The sequence below is a fragment of the Oxyura jamaicensis genome, chromosome 4 (genome assembly GCF_011077185.1).
Source record: "Oxyura jamaicensis isolate SHBP4307 breed ruddy duck chromosome 4, BPBGC_Ojam_1.0, whole genome shotgun sequence".
NCBI classification, from domain to species: Eukaryota; Metazoa; Chordata; class Aves; order Anseriformes; family Anatidae; genus Oxyura; species Oxyura jamaicensis.
The window spans coordinates 50,079,006-50,096,461 of record NC_048896.1 but is presented as its reverse complement, the minus strand read 5'-3'; the positions used below and the strand labels follow the sequence as shown (position 1 = coordinate 50,096,461).

At 37.5% G+C, this 17,456-nt stretch overlaps 1 protein-coding gene across 2 annotated transcripts in view; it reads right to left on the bottom strand.

The window, feature by feature from the left end:
• Positions 1-17,456, bottom strand: part of PDGFC (platelet derived growth factor C) — a 117,781-nt gene that overhangs the window by 50,471 nt on the left and 49,854 nt on the right. The window lies entirely within an intron of this gene.

Genomic DNA, 17,456 nt, shown 5'->3' with positions numbered 1-17,456 from the left:
GCAAACAGCAGGCACTAACGTAATCTGCATAACTTTCAACATCATGACATGCAATGACAAGATCCCTAATTGACAAAATTTAATTCCATAAGCACATCAAAGTATATATATATATAAAAAGATATAACACAAAGCTTCTACTGTATTTAACTTTTTTAAAGTCTGGATACAGGCAGGTTTGACATTGCAGGCAGTAAATCATAGGAATCATCAGTTACCTAATGAATAATTTTAGTAACTAAATATGCTTGTAGTTTTATACTGGAAAATAATTCACACTATTTTCTTTTTGACAATTCATTTTATTCTGCAGTTAGTTACTTCATTTTTGTTTGTTTTATAAGCAGCATTATGATGAAGATACATTTAGAGCTATGGAAGATGTCTATGCTTCAGTCTACAACAAAAACATACACTGCAATTGTTCCTTATTATAGCTACATGTGAAGGCTGACAACTAAATGAATGTACTGCAAGAAAAGAAGGCCACAGAAACAGCATTGCAATTTTAAAAGAATAGATCTATACTTAAATGTAATTTAAAGTCTGACAGACTTTTGCCTTCTATTCTGATGAACTCATGCTTTCTACTTGCGGTATGAAAATGGAAATTTTTCTTTTAAGTGGAATTGCTGCTTATATAAGCTTGATGGAGTGTGGTTTTGCCAGTATCCACACGCAGTTACACAGAACTGACAGTACAGTCTTGTGTACACATAAGGGAGGACAGCATGCAGTAATAAGAAAAAAGCACAAAGAAAGGAGGCATGAGAGACAAGGTTCCTAATTTAGACACTTCCCTGGGTTTTTGTTAGCTGAGTCACAAGCATTTTTTCTCCAACGTATAGCATGTCAGCTGAGAGCTCCAAATTAAACACAGCAGCCAACAATAATAAGTGACTTTCCCAGAGACTAGTACACCAGAGTGTTATTTCCAAAGTATGGAGAAGAACACCATTTCACTGATGACACTATGTTCAGTGGTTCTTTTTGTCTTTAAAAGCACACACGGGATTACAAATCATGTTATATCTCACAACAAAGTGTTTCCTTTTCTATCAATACAATGATAACCACAGCACTGCAAGTAGGCCAGGCATATCAAATGAGAAGTCACTAAAAAGGGGCGAAAGAACAGAAAGGCATATTGCAATTTAGTGAACCGGACTTGCCTTCAACTCCTTCATTTGTGAAGGAAAAATGTGTTTCACATACAACGTTGTTCCACAAAAACATCACATTCTCACACACATCATTTGCTCCATTTCAAATATTTGCTCTTGCACAGTGGAATTTCTTCTCTTACAAAAGAATTATTTTGTATGACTACAAAGGCAAGTAATTGCTGTCACTGGAGAATTAAGCTTGCTATTTGTCTTCAGATAAGCTGCAATATTCCTTTTTATCCATTCTATGTAAACAAATAGTACCACCATACCATAAAAAGCTAGACTTCTCCTTCTGAGTTCATGCATGTTCTGAAAATTTGAGTAAATTGTGTAAAGAGCACAGCCACCTGAACGTGGCTAAGTTGACACTATAGTGCCTATTTTTGTGTGTGTGTGTGTGTGTGTGTGTGAAATGGCTTTACAATTACTGTCTTTATTTTTAGGGATAAATCAATCCACCTTACTCTTAAAAAGGAATAACAAATCCAGCCAGATTTACAGCAATCAGCTGTGTAACTCCAAAGATATATACATCAGTCCCTGCTGCCATGACCTGTCTGCCTTTCTATCTAGCAACCCCCACCCCCAAAAAGAAAAAAAATATATATATATATAATTGCACAAACAGCACTGATCAACTCAGAAGCATCTGACTGGGTGAGACTAAGGCAGGAGAGGCACCATCCCAGCTTGGGTGCAGCACTACAACATGAGGGCAACCAGACAGACAGGGGCTTCAGTGAGAAGCTTCTTTGAGCGATGGGCAACAGAGATCACCTGCAGCAAAAGGTTCTGGAAACAGGGCACACTGGATAGGGAACAAACCCCTAAGCCAGACCAGGATATGACACGGTTACACTTATTAGGGAAGGACAGCACAAACTTCACAGAGCCTGAAGCTGAAGAATGAGTCGCTGCAGTTGTCTTTGATGTGGTGCAAGATGCTATCACCAGATTTATATATCTATCAATGCAGAGAGCCTGTCCCTGAAAATTACAAGATTCCAGGCATTCTGAATGCACGGCAGTGCATTACCCTTTCACTGCAATGGTAACAGATGAAAAACCACGGTATCACCAAGCAGATCAGCAGATGCCACTGTAAACTGAAATTAAACCCACCGACGAGACAAGCTCATTCCTGCCTACTTCAAAGTAGGCCTCTTTCCCCATGGGCACAATACATTTCACAAAGATCAGCGCTGACACTTCTTAAATATAGCAAATACCTCTTCTCAGTACGTTATAATCACTACATCTCAGTGAGGGTCACAGGTAAAACTTGGACAAACCGAGTACAGCTCTGGAGACTGAAGAGGAGCACCAAGGAAGGAACAGAGAAACGGCCTTGGCCCTGGGTGCCGCCGCACTGAGGGCAGGTTTGCTGCCCAGGTGCTCGGTAACGGTAACAGCAATTTCCAAAGCTTTCTGCCAAACCTCCACTAATTTCAGAAAGCAACTTTTCTGTAAATAGAACAAGTCCTGATAATCATGGGTTATTAATAGATAGTTCATGGATTTAATTCAGTAGCCCTTAATTAAGAATGGCAGCTTTTAGGCCTTCAGAAAACACCTTAGACCATATATGGCTATCAATGCTTGAAAAACAATGTCAAATGCAAAGAAAATTCTCAACTCTAAATATTTATGGATTAAGATTAGAGCTTTTTCTGCTATATAGCAACGTTGTAGTATGTGAGCGTCCTTTGCCTTAAAACTCAGTAACAAAAGACGACAATAACTATTTGTTCATTACCACTGAACTTCAAAAAGGATGAATTTTTTTATTATTTGAAAGGATTTCCTGCAACAATCCCATAACGTTTTTTTAAACACCACATTATGTATAAAAACAGACTTTGTAGAAGAAATCCATTGAAATATAACATGCTCTTTTTTCCTTTTTACCAAACTTTGAAAAAGCAGCAAGTCTACTTTCAAAAGTAATAAGTAAAGGAATACAGGAAAACCACTTTCTACCCTCTGTCTCTGGTTCAGTTGCCTCCAGGCACTTCATAGCTATTATCTGAATGTACCAGTCGAAACGAAATTTAACTCTTTTGCCAGGTACAAAGGAAAAACTGGAAAATGATCTGTTACTGGCAGAAAATTGAAGGCAAATACCTCAGCTCAATATTGTTCAATGTATAAGATAGGTATCAGGGTAAAACCACCCAAAATCATAAGGATGCTGCTATGAAAGGAGCTGTGGAGACCTCCAGTCCAAGCTCCTGGCTGGGTTACAACTCCTGCTCGCACCACAGCAGGTCACTCCACTGAGGGTTAGCATTTTTTAGCCAACACCCAAAAACTTCTATGGGTGGAAACTCCACAGTTCCTTTGGATAACCTGCTCCAGTGCCATACTATCTTCCAGGGTAACATGTTTTCCTAATATCCGATCTGAACCTCTCAACTTGCAATTTTGAGTTGTTTTTCTCTTGGAGGAGCAAGTTGTTTTGTTTTTATGCTCACTGTAGCCCACAGGAAGAGTTTGACCTGGTCATGGCTTGTAACCGCTCTTCAGGTAACTGTAGGCCTGCTATCTGACTGCCACTAAGCCTCTTCTTCCCCACCTAAACAAGCCCAGCTTGTACACCCTCCTCCACTCGCTGCCAGCCACCATTAGTCCTGGGCCTTAGAGCCTGGCAGCCCAGCCAGTTTTCAGGCTACCCAGCAAGCAGTCAGCTCTTCCAAACCAGCATGCCTCAAGTACCACAAGAAATGCTTTTGAAGCACATTATCACCTTTTCAAGTAGCGAGCAAAGAAAACTTCACACAGGCTTGCTGTATCTCCTAAGATAGCTTTCTTAAGTAGTATGGTTTGTGGCTTAAATCTGGGTTAAATTTCTAAGACACATCATGCCTTTGGCGGAGTTTCCATTCTGAGCTGTTTCGATGCTTTGATATAGCACCTATTTGAAATGCTGATGTGATTCTTCAGCTATTACTAAAAAATAACCACAGAGAGAAGTGTACAAACCTGTAGCACAATATACATGTATGAGTTGTCAACTGTCACTTGATAAGTTCACCGTCTGACTAGAAATCTACTAATTTAAACAAGTACTTGCCATCAAAATTAAGCAAACATAACAAACTTATAAAGTACTATATGGATTTAAAGTAACGAATCAGAAACATGAAGGAGAAATATTACATCTTGTTCAGATTATTGCTCCCTCTGACACACTTACATGTATGAAAAGGCATGTAAAAAAAATTCAGCTCACACAACTCTAGATGAGTGTATACAGAATTGTGATTGTTTTTACTATCATTTTTAAATCCTACAATTTATCCTATTTCTTCTTTCCTTCAGTTATCATTTTGAGTTCAGACTTTTACTGTTACCTGAGGCACTGAATAACATATGACTTATCTGCTGGCTAGTCTTTCTCCTGCAGCTACGCAAAGGACATTATGTGAAGGGGTACGCACAGACAGGATGAGCAGAGAAGAGCAGCAGAAGTGACCTCCAGGAAGCCAGGGTTTTGGAAGCTGGCCAATGAAGGAAGGACAAAAAGAAGAATAAGAAAGAGCGGCGGGCAGACATCACTGGAGAGCTGAGCATGGAACTGTAGTAACAGATGTAATGAAGTTTCCAAACAGCTGCATGACTTAATGTCTTGCAGAAGATAATCATGACTAGTCATATACTAACAAACCTTCTTTGATTCCAAATTGCATCAAGAAACAAAAATGAGTTTATACTTTATTTTACAAGTTTATACTTTATAACCTTCAAGTATTCTGCCAGCCCTTTGCCTAGTGCTCTGGCTTCTGCTCAAAGATGAGGATGGCAATTAAACAGTTTTTTTGTGTGTGGTTTTTTGTTTGATTGGTTGCTTTTTGTTTGTTTTCTTCGTCCTGTGCATGGCAAATCTTTTCAAAAACAAAAGAAACCTCTATGAAGATCTTTTTTCAGAGCAGTCTCTTTTGGAAGGCAATCCTGGTTCTGAAATTCTCAATACCTTTTAAAACTAGATAAATACTGTATTTTAGCCAAGATAAAGAATTCCTTTTGCTAAATGTTAGATGAGGTAACTTTCTGGTGTTATCACATGCTCTAAGATCTAATTACTCTGGAGTGTGTCAATAAGCACTTTATTCCAACGTCCACAGGTAAAGTCTGGCTTCACTGGAATCAATATTCAAGCTCCTGCTGGCTTGAATATGAAAGGCATTCCATCTCTATTAAATACCTAATGCTGTTGGAATAATTATTTTATAATAGACTGATAATAATATAAGCTGCTTTTTTTCAGTCATGAGCCAACAATTAGCCTGAAATAAATATGAATATGCAAAATACCAACAATCCTCTAACAAACAGGATTCCAGTCAAGGACTGTGCCCTAGTGCTATCCTCTTCCATTAAACTGCAGAGCTGCTACCTTGAGTGAACCAAATCTTCTCAGACAGGTAAAGCTGTAATTAAGGACAGAAAATTCTGCACTCCTTCCTCAACCCAAAACCCTTTAGATAGTTAGTGAATTGAAACCAGAATCATGACTTGTGCTGTAGATGGAAATGAAGAGGAAAGTGTTTCCAACACAAAGTTTTATGAGGACTACAGTACAGCTGATTCCAGGAAGAACACAATTATTCGTGGGTGCACTGCTATTCCAAAACCTACACTACAACTGTCCGCTCTAAGATCAAAAACGGTATTGATAATTGTAAGAATGTATAGATTTAAAAGACTACAGACCAGGCATGAAAGAGTCTACTTGACAAATGCAGATGGAATAAAACACTAAGAAGTGACTGATTCCGCATCTGTACTTTTTAAGCAAAAAGAAAGCAGATTAGGCTATCAATAGAAGCACAAACTTTAGCAGTATCTTTATACTGTTTCTTCTGAAGATTATTTCATTAGTCTATATGGTGTAGATAACAGCTAGGCATGTAACTCATCTATATGCCATTACTGTATTAGATTCACTAGAAGCATTATTCAAAGTTCATCGGTCAAGGTGAATGAGGTAGAAATAAAAGTACTTGTTGTATACACAGCAAAAGAACAGTTATTTGTATCCTTATTTTTCTTTTCTTTAATGCTTTGAAATTCATTTGTATTGTTGTGATTACAAAAAAGCCATAATAATCTGTAACTATTATTATTATTTCTATTCCTAGAGGAGGAGGGGGGTGAGAAGGGGAGGGGAAGGTGAAAATAAAGGGGGAAAGAGGAAAAAACACCATTCTGAGTGAGTCACTCCCCTTATCGTCTCAAGGACTAGCAGATAGTAAACAGCTTCATGATCAATAGCGTCAAGGGCAGACAGCAGATACAATCAACCTAAATACCTGACCTTCATCCATCAACAGTGTGAGGTCATCATCATTTCCTCATTTTCCCACAACAAAACCTCTTCCACTTCCTGAATTTCTTATAATAAAACCTTTCTTAACATTATTATTTTCTTCTATATTCCAGAAAATCAATGCAGTACATAATATTTTAGATGTTTTCAAAGTCAGTTTCAAAATTTTCTCTTTCACTGAGAAATGGGGAAGTTTTACATATTCTGCACTTAAGTCCCTCTATATAAAATGACATGAACAGATGCTGAAAGCTGCCAGACAAAGTTGAAACAAAGCCTAACAGTATACATTTTCCAGGTATCCTGGGAAAATCAAAACAGCAAGAGTTGCAGTATTATTTAATAATAAGCTGGTAAAATTAGTAGTTTCCAATGATAATGAAGCTCAGAAAGGGAGGAACTTCTGAAAGCTACATACCCAAGTGTTACCTAACACTAATAGCCTGGGACAGGGGGAATTGTGAGTCTCCTTGAAAATGTACAACTTACTATACATGGAAGAAGTTGTCAATAATAGAGAAATGCCGTAAGGGTTAATGCTGAAGAGAGCAGAAAGCAAGAACAAACAGTAAACCAGAAAAGAGTTGTCCAACTGGACCCACCTACACCTACTAAGAGATAAAGTTATTTATTTACTCTAAAGGAAAAAAAAAATCTTAAATGTTTGGGAAATTTGTGTGGAAAAGCTAGTGAATATTTTCAAATATGTAATCTTTCCAATTGTTCTGCTATTCAAAACAGTTACCTTTTTCAAAGCTTTGCTAAATCAGTTTCCTGTAGGAAAAAAAGCAAACTAATTCTTAATTAAACACAAACAAAACAACAAAAATGACTACTAAAATAGTATCTATGGCAACAACAGAGACTCAAGTGAATGTCAACAACATCGCATATAAATGTTCAAACCCCGCATTTTGAATTTGTTTTCAATTTTATTAAGATAGAACTTAAAAACTACACCCAAAATTAGCTTTGTTAGTACTGTAGACCACACACATGCACACACGGTATCAGTCTGTCTTGAAAAACTGTACAGTCTGAGCAAGGTAGAAACAAGGGAACAAGCAGCATTACCCCAGATTGCTAAATTGTGCATGGCACAGAAGAGGTTACAAGTCCAGAAAGATAACTTCAGCAAAACCACAAAATTAATCTGGATCTCTTTTAATCTCAGTTAGAAGCATTAGTTTCAATGCCAGCTCTTAAAACCTTGTATCTCATTTTCTAGTACTAGATATGGCTGCCAGTATGCTTTTAAATTCATGTGATTCATGTCCTTTACAAAAAATTCCTCAATCTGACCCAGTTGAATCTTGATCTCAAGTCAGACTTTGTTGAAAAGCAAGGCTTAATTTTATTATGCCCCTTTTCTTTATGGTTCCTTCAGTTTATATTGTGCAGCACTTGTTAAGAGCAGATACTAGTAAACATTTGGGAAAAAGATTATCCATGGTCCATGTGGAATTCAGCATGAATAAATAGACTCCATGGATATGGTATGTGTTAACTAGCTACATCTCATTTTAGGTTTCATTCAGAATGAAAAAATATAAACCTGTCTTTAACAGGTTTCAGGAGGTAAAAAATAATAAAAATGAAATAAAATAAAATAGTACGCTAATATCCAGAAATACCAGTCCTGAAATGTGTTGCTTTGCTTTTTCCATTATTTTGGTGTTTGAGTGGATTTTGCTTTTAATTCTTCCACAGTACAGCACTGTAATGATAGTGATCCAAGTATTTATACAGATCACCAATCATATTTCAAGTTCTGAAAATATCTGAAAATGTTCTTCAAAAAACAGTTCTGAGAAATACTACTGCTCAACTATAGGAAAATATAACTCTCAAGGATGGTAAACATTTTTAGTCATAGCATTACAGTGATGAAATTCTGTAAGAGGAGACAAAAGAAAACCAAAAATCTAAAGGTTTTTTGTACACTGCAATTGAAATGTGACTACAGTGCATCTAGAGCTAGTTCTAACTATACAGCAAGACTACCCAACTCTAAGTAAATCCAATGTGACATTCATTTCACTGTTAAAAACGCAGAGGGTCCTAAGCAAACTTACCAAGCTTGTGCCAAACTTTTTGTACAGAAATAACATTGCTATTGGAAGCTCTACAAGCCAGATTAAAGCCACCCGAGGCTTGCACTGTATGTACAGAAAACGTACCTCTGGCATATCCCTATGTCAGAAAGGCAAGAGAAACTAAGAAAGTACTATAACAAATTTATTTGGGATCTATTTAGTTTATTTTCAGAACTGGACTACACCGTTGTCTCAACTACAGAGATACAAACCATTACATCTTTAATATATATTAAAGTAAAGATTTTAGCTGTTACTCACCTGCTAAAACAAAACTTTTGGAAGACCATAATGCCTTCATCTCATTACAATTTGACTCCTGCGAGACGATTTGGAAGAAAGTAGTTATGCAGTATAAATACTGATCTACAGGAATGTCTATAAAGCAACTGTTACTGAACTGGAAGAAATTTAAGCAGAAATTTAAGCAGAAAGAACTCAGCTTCAGTGAGCATGACCATAAAGGTGTCCAAGAGCAGCCACAAAGAGCTGGTATGGGTAAAGCAGTAGACTATTTTAAGCAAAACCACTTCCAAATGACCCTTTTGCTGATCTAGTAAAGCAGGTGTTCTCGAGGAAGACTAACAGCAGGGCACCGAGGACCATCACAGTCGCAACTTATTTCCCTAAGATTATATGCACTGCTGTATGGAAATCATCGGTATACTAAGTCAGGCTTTAGTCCCTGGAGTGACCATAGTTCAACATATTTCACATTTAACTTATTGACATACAATTTATTATTTCCCATTTCACACAAGAAACTCAAACTTTTATCACTGGATCATCTAACATTACTTTCTGCCTACCTTTAATATCTGAAATCTTCCAGAATGCTTACATGGAATAATTTGAAAAAGCTGCACAATTGTAAAAATGAAAAGTGAGACTTGGAACTCTCAGATCACTCCAGTATCCCTAGTTCAGGATAACTTTCCAGTTTGTCAACCTTTTTAAAACTACACAAGGGAACTATTTTGTCCCCCGTAAGGGTCTTGGCAATGCTGTACAGAGATTACTTCTTTTAATGTAATTTGATCATTCACAGCATCATATCAAAAACTACTGTTCAGTTTGAAACCCAGTGCAATCTCCAGGGATGACGCTTTCCACAAGAGACTTTCAGCTTCAGTACTGCTCAGAATCATGTCTAAGAAACCTATAGATATTCAGTCAGATGTGTCACTTTACTTTTTTTCTTATGATGATGCTAAAGCATCCTTAGCAGTTTTCAGCATTCTTTAACTTCTTTGGAAAACACACATGGGTATGGTGGGGATGAGGGCTGGGGAAATCAAGGGTTAAAATGCATTTTACCTGATTCCCCTGCAATTCTAGAGAACAAGCAAAGGGTATAAAATTAAAACAGGCCCCTTGTCTTAGTGGTGTGGCTTCATGACTGGCTTGAGTGGCCTAAGGGAACATGTCCACCAATAAATAAAAGATGCTTCTCTGACGACTTATACTATGTCAGCTGTGTATTAGGTCACGATATTTGATGAAAACCATTTATCATTCCCTTCACGTGCTTTTCAGATTGGGTTTTGGTTGCCTGGTATTGTTAAGTCAATATCCTTGCTTGAACTCCTTGAGGTTGAAGGTGGAACTATTAATTTCACAGGCATAGAGCTGCATTTGTTAACTGTAGTTTGAACAAGTTGAATTCAAAGTTCACATCATATTGCATGCATCTCAAGCTAAGGAGGAAATTAAATCCCAGGACTCTATTTGTTAAAACAAGTAAAAGTGATTTTGCCTGCTCACACTTGGAATCACTATAAAGTGACTTCAGTTTCAAACCCCATGCTGTAATTATAAGAAAACTATGTACTTTAAAATAGAAGAAAGCTGTTATAATTTCAATGGATTTAAATTGTGCCTTATAGAAAAGCACTGCACTTTTCCAGTGCATAACAGCAGGTTGCCATGCAGAAGAGAACAGCTTTTATAAATAACATCTTGATGCACATTTCATTTATAACGTTATGCCCGAGAATTCTAATGTGTTCCCAACACAAGGTATTTATCAACAATGCCAGTAGATGAAGCTGGTGATTCAATTGCAAAACAAGATAGGAACATCAAGCCCCCAAGCTTATGCTCTCACTTAAGTTAGAACAAACAAAGCAATATATACAGAGTCTAACCCAGCACCAAAATTAATGGGCTGTTTGAATCTCTCGGTGATAAACAGCCTACAATAGCTAAGTGTGCAAATCTGAAGCACACGATGGTTGAAGAAAAAATATTTTTCATATCTAAAAAGTTCACCTCTGCAGAATTTCAGCAATACCAACATCTACAAGCTTTGATGTTCTATAATTTTGCTTACTTAGGCTACCATAGCACTGCATAAAGAATTATATACACACACAATGTTTAAGATGAATCTGAAATTTAATTCAACATTTATTGAAATTCCCATCCAAGTCAATCTTTTCTCCTTATTCCTAAAACACATTAGCTGACATCTATTTTATGAAAATCTTGCACAATAAAAAGAGTCCAAAGTGCTATAGCAGCTGTTTGAAACTGAAGGCTTTAAGCTAAGATTTTAATATGCCACAGGTAAAGTATTATCTGCACATCAAAGCCTCACTGCTGTAAAGAAATATGAAGTGCTGGATGCCAAATGTTGACTGTCTCCACTCTGAAGCTGAATGAGAGCAAAGATTCCTGAGTGGAAAAAAAAAAAAAAAAAAAAAATCATCTGAGAACCTGGCTTTTAAAAATAACATATAGATTGCTAACACTTTAGAAGTATTTCAAACAACTAAGTATGGTGAAGAGTCTTGGTCTGCTGCAAAAGCAGACAAGTTAAACAATGCCCTTCCTAAACCTGTCTTGATGACTGGAGATTTTATTGTTTGAAGACTCCTGCCTCGTTGACCTGGCTTCAGGGAAGTGATTTGATTTTCCACTTACTGGTTGCAATTTAAGTTAGCACAACTCGCTTGCACAGTGACAGAACGATGCAGTTATCTTCTGACAACTCTCTGTGAGAAGAGTATTTTAAAACATTGGCACTACGTGTAATTTTCCTGAAGACGATCACTAAACAAGCAAACAAAACCCAACCAAACAAAACAAAAATTCAAGCAAAGGTTCAGAGGCAATTATTAAATCCAGAGTTGTCTTTCGTTCACCTCACTTAGGTGTAGGTCTTCAGGAAGCCTAAAGGCATAAGAAGGCAAAGAGCAGAAAGAGGAGGAGGATTGGTATGTTCTGGTATTACCTATTTACATAAGACTAAATGTGTCTACGCACTTTACACTCCTTCTGACTCAGGTGCTGCTATTTATCCAGCCACTGTGGTCCTTGTCTGTGGCTATGGTAGTGCAACTGATGTACTGCAGAGTCCGTCTCAACATGATCAACCCTGTTATCCAGCACATTACCAGCTGCGTACTACTACCTGTTACACACTTAACAACTAAGCTCAAACAAAAGAAATGACAAACCAAGGAAAACACCAACTTATCAATGTCATTTCTGAGAGTATAAACTCAATGCTCTGGTCTCTCAGTAAGGCCCGGCATGTCTTAACAAGTGTTCAGATGCCCAAGTCAGGTACTGAAAAAAGGCTAAGCTCCAATATATAGTCAAATATTATACAAGTATTACACTGCACGAGTCCCATGTTACTAAAATGGTTCTTTTAACTCTGAGTGTCACAGGCCGCTTGCACTGAGAACAGTTTTAAATGAGCCTTTGAGTTGAGACATCATCATTAAAACAACTGATTTATGTATAGATTTTAAGAACTGATTTATGTATAGATTTTAATAACAATTTAAAGTGGGAAAAATCCCTGTATACAGAACTTTCACCTAAACTATTTAAACATTCTTGAATGAAGAACAAGAGGCATACCGAGTTGACTGCTGTATAGAGGAACCACGTGCATATGGGAATTGATTGAAAAATGATGAAAAATACTTAGGCTCTTCACTCAATTAACGTGTTGCATTCTGCAGAAGTAGCTCTGTGATCTGTAAAGTCTTCTCAGGTTTTATTCTATGACCAGCCAAGAAAAGATTTCTAGGAGTAGGATCTCATCCTAATCTTTTCCATGTTTATGGCTGGACTAATTATTGCTAAGTGCTCTTCTGGGAGTAGTGTCAAATCTACTTGTAAGATCCAGGGAGTTCACAGCACAAATGAGAAAGTAATTAAGAAGAACACCAGTGCCACATTATCATCTCATTCTGAAATTGGCCAGATCTAATGATGCAGACTGATCCGACCAGGGTCTGGGCTAGCACTCTGGTCAGTATCTTTCTTTCCATACCATGGTAAAAAGCAATTTCTTTAAACTTGCTGGTCAAAACAGTAAGCAGGATGTGCAGTTTACAGTGGTGTTAGCTCTCCCAAGCAAAGAGCAAATCAGCTCTTCTGGTACACCGTTTTCCTCAGCCACATCCTGACTACCTACTGTGTTAAGAGGATGCTACTTAACTCGGAGATAACAGATAGAGGAACGAAGGTGTATTAGGACATTTCAGACATTTAGAGCATTGATAGGATTTCCTCTGGGAGACTTTCCACAAGGACTGAAAGTTTCCACAAGCGTCTGCATTTGCACTTTGTCCAGCATTGCTTATTATCCTTACTACTTCTAGGGACTAATCTAGGAAAATATTAGGTAAAAGCCCAATTGAAACAAAGTAACCTTTGTAAAGTAAAAATAGTATAGATTAATAAAGGGGGTGGAAGCACAGCTCCTTTCTTTACTTTGGCAGCTTTTCACATACAGCTCTCTCCAACCCCCAACAGTCGGAAAATCGGTTTTCATTCCATTTGCTAGTACATCCTGCAGACGACAGTAAACCTGCTTTATCCATTTACAAAATCACTTGCTTTCCTCGCTGCTAATATTCAAGCTGATAACAAAAACACTCGCTCACTCTCAGGCACGCACCATTCCCCCAGCCCCTTATGCCCTGCTACGGTACCAGAGCATCACTGGGGACACAGAGCCAGCAAAACTGGACACCCCCTCACAGCTCAGCCCCAAGTCCTTCCACATTCCCCGAATCAAAGGTATTCAGTTCCAACCATTCGGATTTCCTAGTCTTGTAACTCCCTCCCTGGTACTTCTCCTGGAAAATGATGCACAGAAGCGTTGAGCCATATCAATACTTATCAGCACTTCCCAATTACACAGCCCAGGGACTTGTTAAATGCATCTTTTACAGCTTCAGTATTTACAGTTACTGTAAGAGGAGAGAAAAACCTGCTTCCTTACTGCTGTTGTAAATTTCATTTTAATAATATTTATTCAAATTCTGGTTTCAAGCCAAAACAATCATCTCTCCATGTTAAAAGGCAGAATATCTCTAAACCTTCTATTCTAACTCCTGGGTGAATATGAATGAAAAAAAAGCAACTAATGACAAATACTTGCTGTGTCTATCTACTCACAGAGATAAATCCTGAAAGCTGATGAGAGCCATCCCCTTTTTCAACACAGCACGTAATTATCTTTTCACCAGGCTCATATTACCAACCAGTCTGGGCTAGAAGACCAACCTTACATTGTTAACATAAATTCAGTTGTAATAATGGTGTAAGATTTCGTTGTCTTAAGTCAAATCACAATATTAGCCTAAAACAGTTAATGACCTCCAAATCTAAAGAACACACATTAAACTGCTCTTCTATTTGTATTAAACAACTCAGCATTAAAGTCTAGATTTTACTATTATCTTACCATCAGAACACCAGAAATTCGACATCTTTTTAAATGGTTATTTATTAAAAAAAAAAAAAAAAAAAAGTAATCTGAGACTTTATTAATACCTGAAAGTTTAAGAGAGGCATAGTCATTTGATGACACAATCTACTGGAATCCTTCTCATCTGCTCCTGCCCTCTTTTATTCCATTTACATTACAGCTGGTAATGTGGAAGAAATCCAGATGTTATGTAAAACAGCTGCAAATGTACTTCTATCTAAGCCTGCAGTGCTTTTACTCATACACAGAAAATGCTTATACTGTCATTGTCTATGAAAGCAGTGCACCAAAAAAAGCAAATAGGCAGCTGCTATGCCTTATTAACAGCAGCCAAAAGGAACCCTCAGATAAGATCTTGACCTAAACTTGGGTACCAGTCGGTTATCCAGTTACTCACTTAATGAAAAATTATATTATTTTGTGCATCGCTTCAGGGGCTTTTTTTCCTGTGAATTTCCATTTTTCACTGTATTTGACTTTTTCATTTTGATCCACGCACAACAGCACTACTTAAGAGTTGATCAACCCTTCTCTTCCAAGTGTCTTCAAAGTCCTGTTTAAACACGCCATCCTAGTCCATTAATGAAAATGAAAGCCTATTTTTTCTCCCATTCCATTGCCTCAACACAAAATCATGTTGTTTCCAGTCACAATACATTTTTTTAGGTAAAGTAAGTGGAAATCCTGACCAATCACAGTAGAAAAAACAAAACCCAAATAAATGAAACTTAAGCATTGATATGCACACAAACCATATCGAGCATGATTTATAGAGAATATTATAGGATTTTTTTTTAGTACCATGCTAATATCAGATTTGTGAAACAGAATAAAAAGTATCAAATATCAGTGTTTGCATACGTTAAATATGAAAAACAGCATTTGACCAACACTGAATCAGAAAGTAAACCAATGACATATTAGGACATGATCCTGTTAAACCTGCTATATTTGACAGTTTACATCCGGATGGTAAAAAATGATTCCAATTCTTTATGCCCAAACACACACACACACACACACCAAATGTGAAGCAATACTTAAACTGCCATAGTTCTATTGGCAGGAAAGACTATGGGAAAAATAAAAAAAAAAAATAAAAAAAAAGCCACTTGTGATTAAGCAATGTCATCTTGAATGGCACGATGGAATCCTCTTTTCAACTACCTACCTACAAGCTTGCCAAATTTTAATTACTAGTCATCTTACTTGTTCTCAAGACTGGTGTCTTTGCAAGGAAGGGAGGGGAAGCCACCAGTAAAGAAGACTTCCATTTATGACGAAGAACCCAGTCAATGCTTTTGACCAAATTAAGATACACTCTCTCTGTGTATGTATATATACATACACACATTTATACAAATACATGCATATGCATAAAATATCCTACACATACGTAACCCTATTCCTGAGGGCATCTGTGGGGACACACGGTGCCCCAGGAGGGCACCCAGTTATGCCTAACCTGTGGAGGATGGCCTGCCCCAGCCCACCCGCACCCAGGAGGAGTTCGGAGGCAGACCCCATCGCGTGGGCTCTCCGCAGTGCTGCTGCCCAGCTCTGCATCGCCCTTTCCCGTTTTCCACTGAGGGGTGCTCTCACAGCATTTTTGTGTAAATAAGCAGCTGAGTGCAGTCTAACATAGTGAACAATAAAGGTACTGGCATGAAAATTCACTACAAGGCATAAATTTCAGTACATTTGTTGTCTTCCACTTACAGGGAAAAATTTAAAACTTTGCACAGAAAGCACAGAAAATCCCAGATATTCTCATTTCAGTATAGAGGTCAAAGGCCACTTTTCTTTAACCAATTTATGCAAGCAAAGGGAGAGTTGTACTGTCCTACCTTCTGCAGAATAACCCCATTTTCTAAAATAATAAATAAATAAAAAGCCAACGCTAAGTTGCTTTCCATTCTTAGCAATTAATTTAAGCTACTTTCATCTCTACAGAAAGATAAAAATCTAGACAACAGCAGAATATAGATCAAAACACCTTTACCCATCATAAACAACTCCAAATTATGGCTCGCAAAACAATAACACTCCAAAGTTTATTCGCTATGTCTTTGCTTCAGAGAGATTTTTTTTAGACGTTTCTTCTACAAGCTCACCTTCTCTCTTCCTTCTGCATAACTACAAGACAAGGCTAAAAACAAAGAGGAACAAAACAGTTCCTGAGAGCTGCAGTAATACTGGCATGTTCATCTTAGAGTATCAGGGTAGGCTATAACTCACCTGCACAGGTGCTTACGACGTTTGAGTATTTTGCCATTTAATTTCATTTATTACTACCTGGGCACTTGTGCAGCAAACATGAAAGTGCTGGAAATGCTTTCTGGAGAGAAAGATTAACTGTTTTGGCACCCAGGGTAGGCCTGCAGGACAGGGTACCACATGCATGCAGCTAGGGAACAGAGCAGCTAAACAACCTGTTCGTACAGCTTACTGTTGCAGCTGTCTTCATGTTCTTACTACAGCTGGACAAGCTATGAGAAGTCCACGACAATTAACTATTTTGTTTTCACTTTTCTTCCACTCCAAAAAAGATGTAATCAGCCACTTTCATGCTGAAGCTTGTAATATACATAATTACTGCCATGGTAATTTAACAAGTGATACTCTGTCCATCAGAATGGCGCTTACGGTGTTAACTAATGTGTGTCCGCGGTGACAAAGTACTTGCAGTAGATGCTTCCAACAACAAAGGTCATTTCTCTTTGGTTTGCAGTACTACGTGATAAGGAGATTTTTTTAAAAAAACAGTTCCTACTAGAAAAAGGAAAAAAAAAAAAAAAACTCCCAAACTTTCAAGATTAATTACTGGATCCATATGCCTTGTTGTGCATTGCTGCTGTCTCTACTCCCTTGTGGGGGTAACCTAGTAGGACTCTAACATCCTGCTGTTACCTCCTTTTTTCTGTCAAGCTGTATGTAAATATTCATAATTTTTGATAGCTGTATTATGTAAATACACTTTAAATAAATCTGTATAAAATATCTGAGAGCTTACCCAGTCTAAATACTATCCCAGTATTTATTCTCACTACTATTTGTGAGGTCTCTGATTTCTGTAATCACTCTTGCAACTTACTGCTCTCAAAATCTAAATGACGCACAAAGAG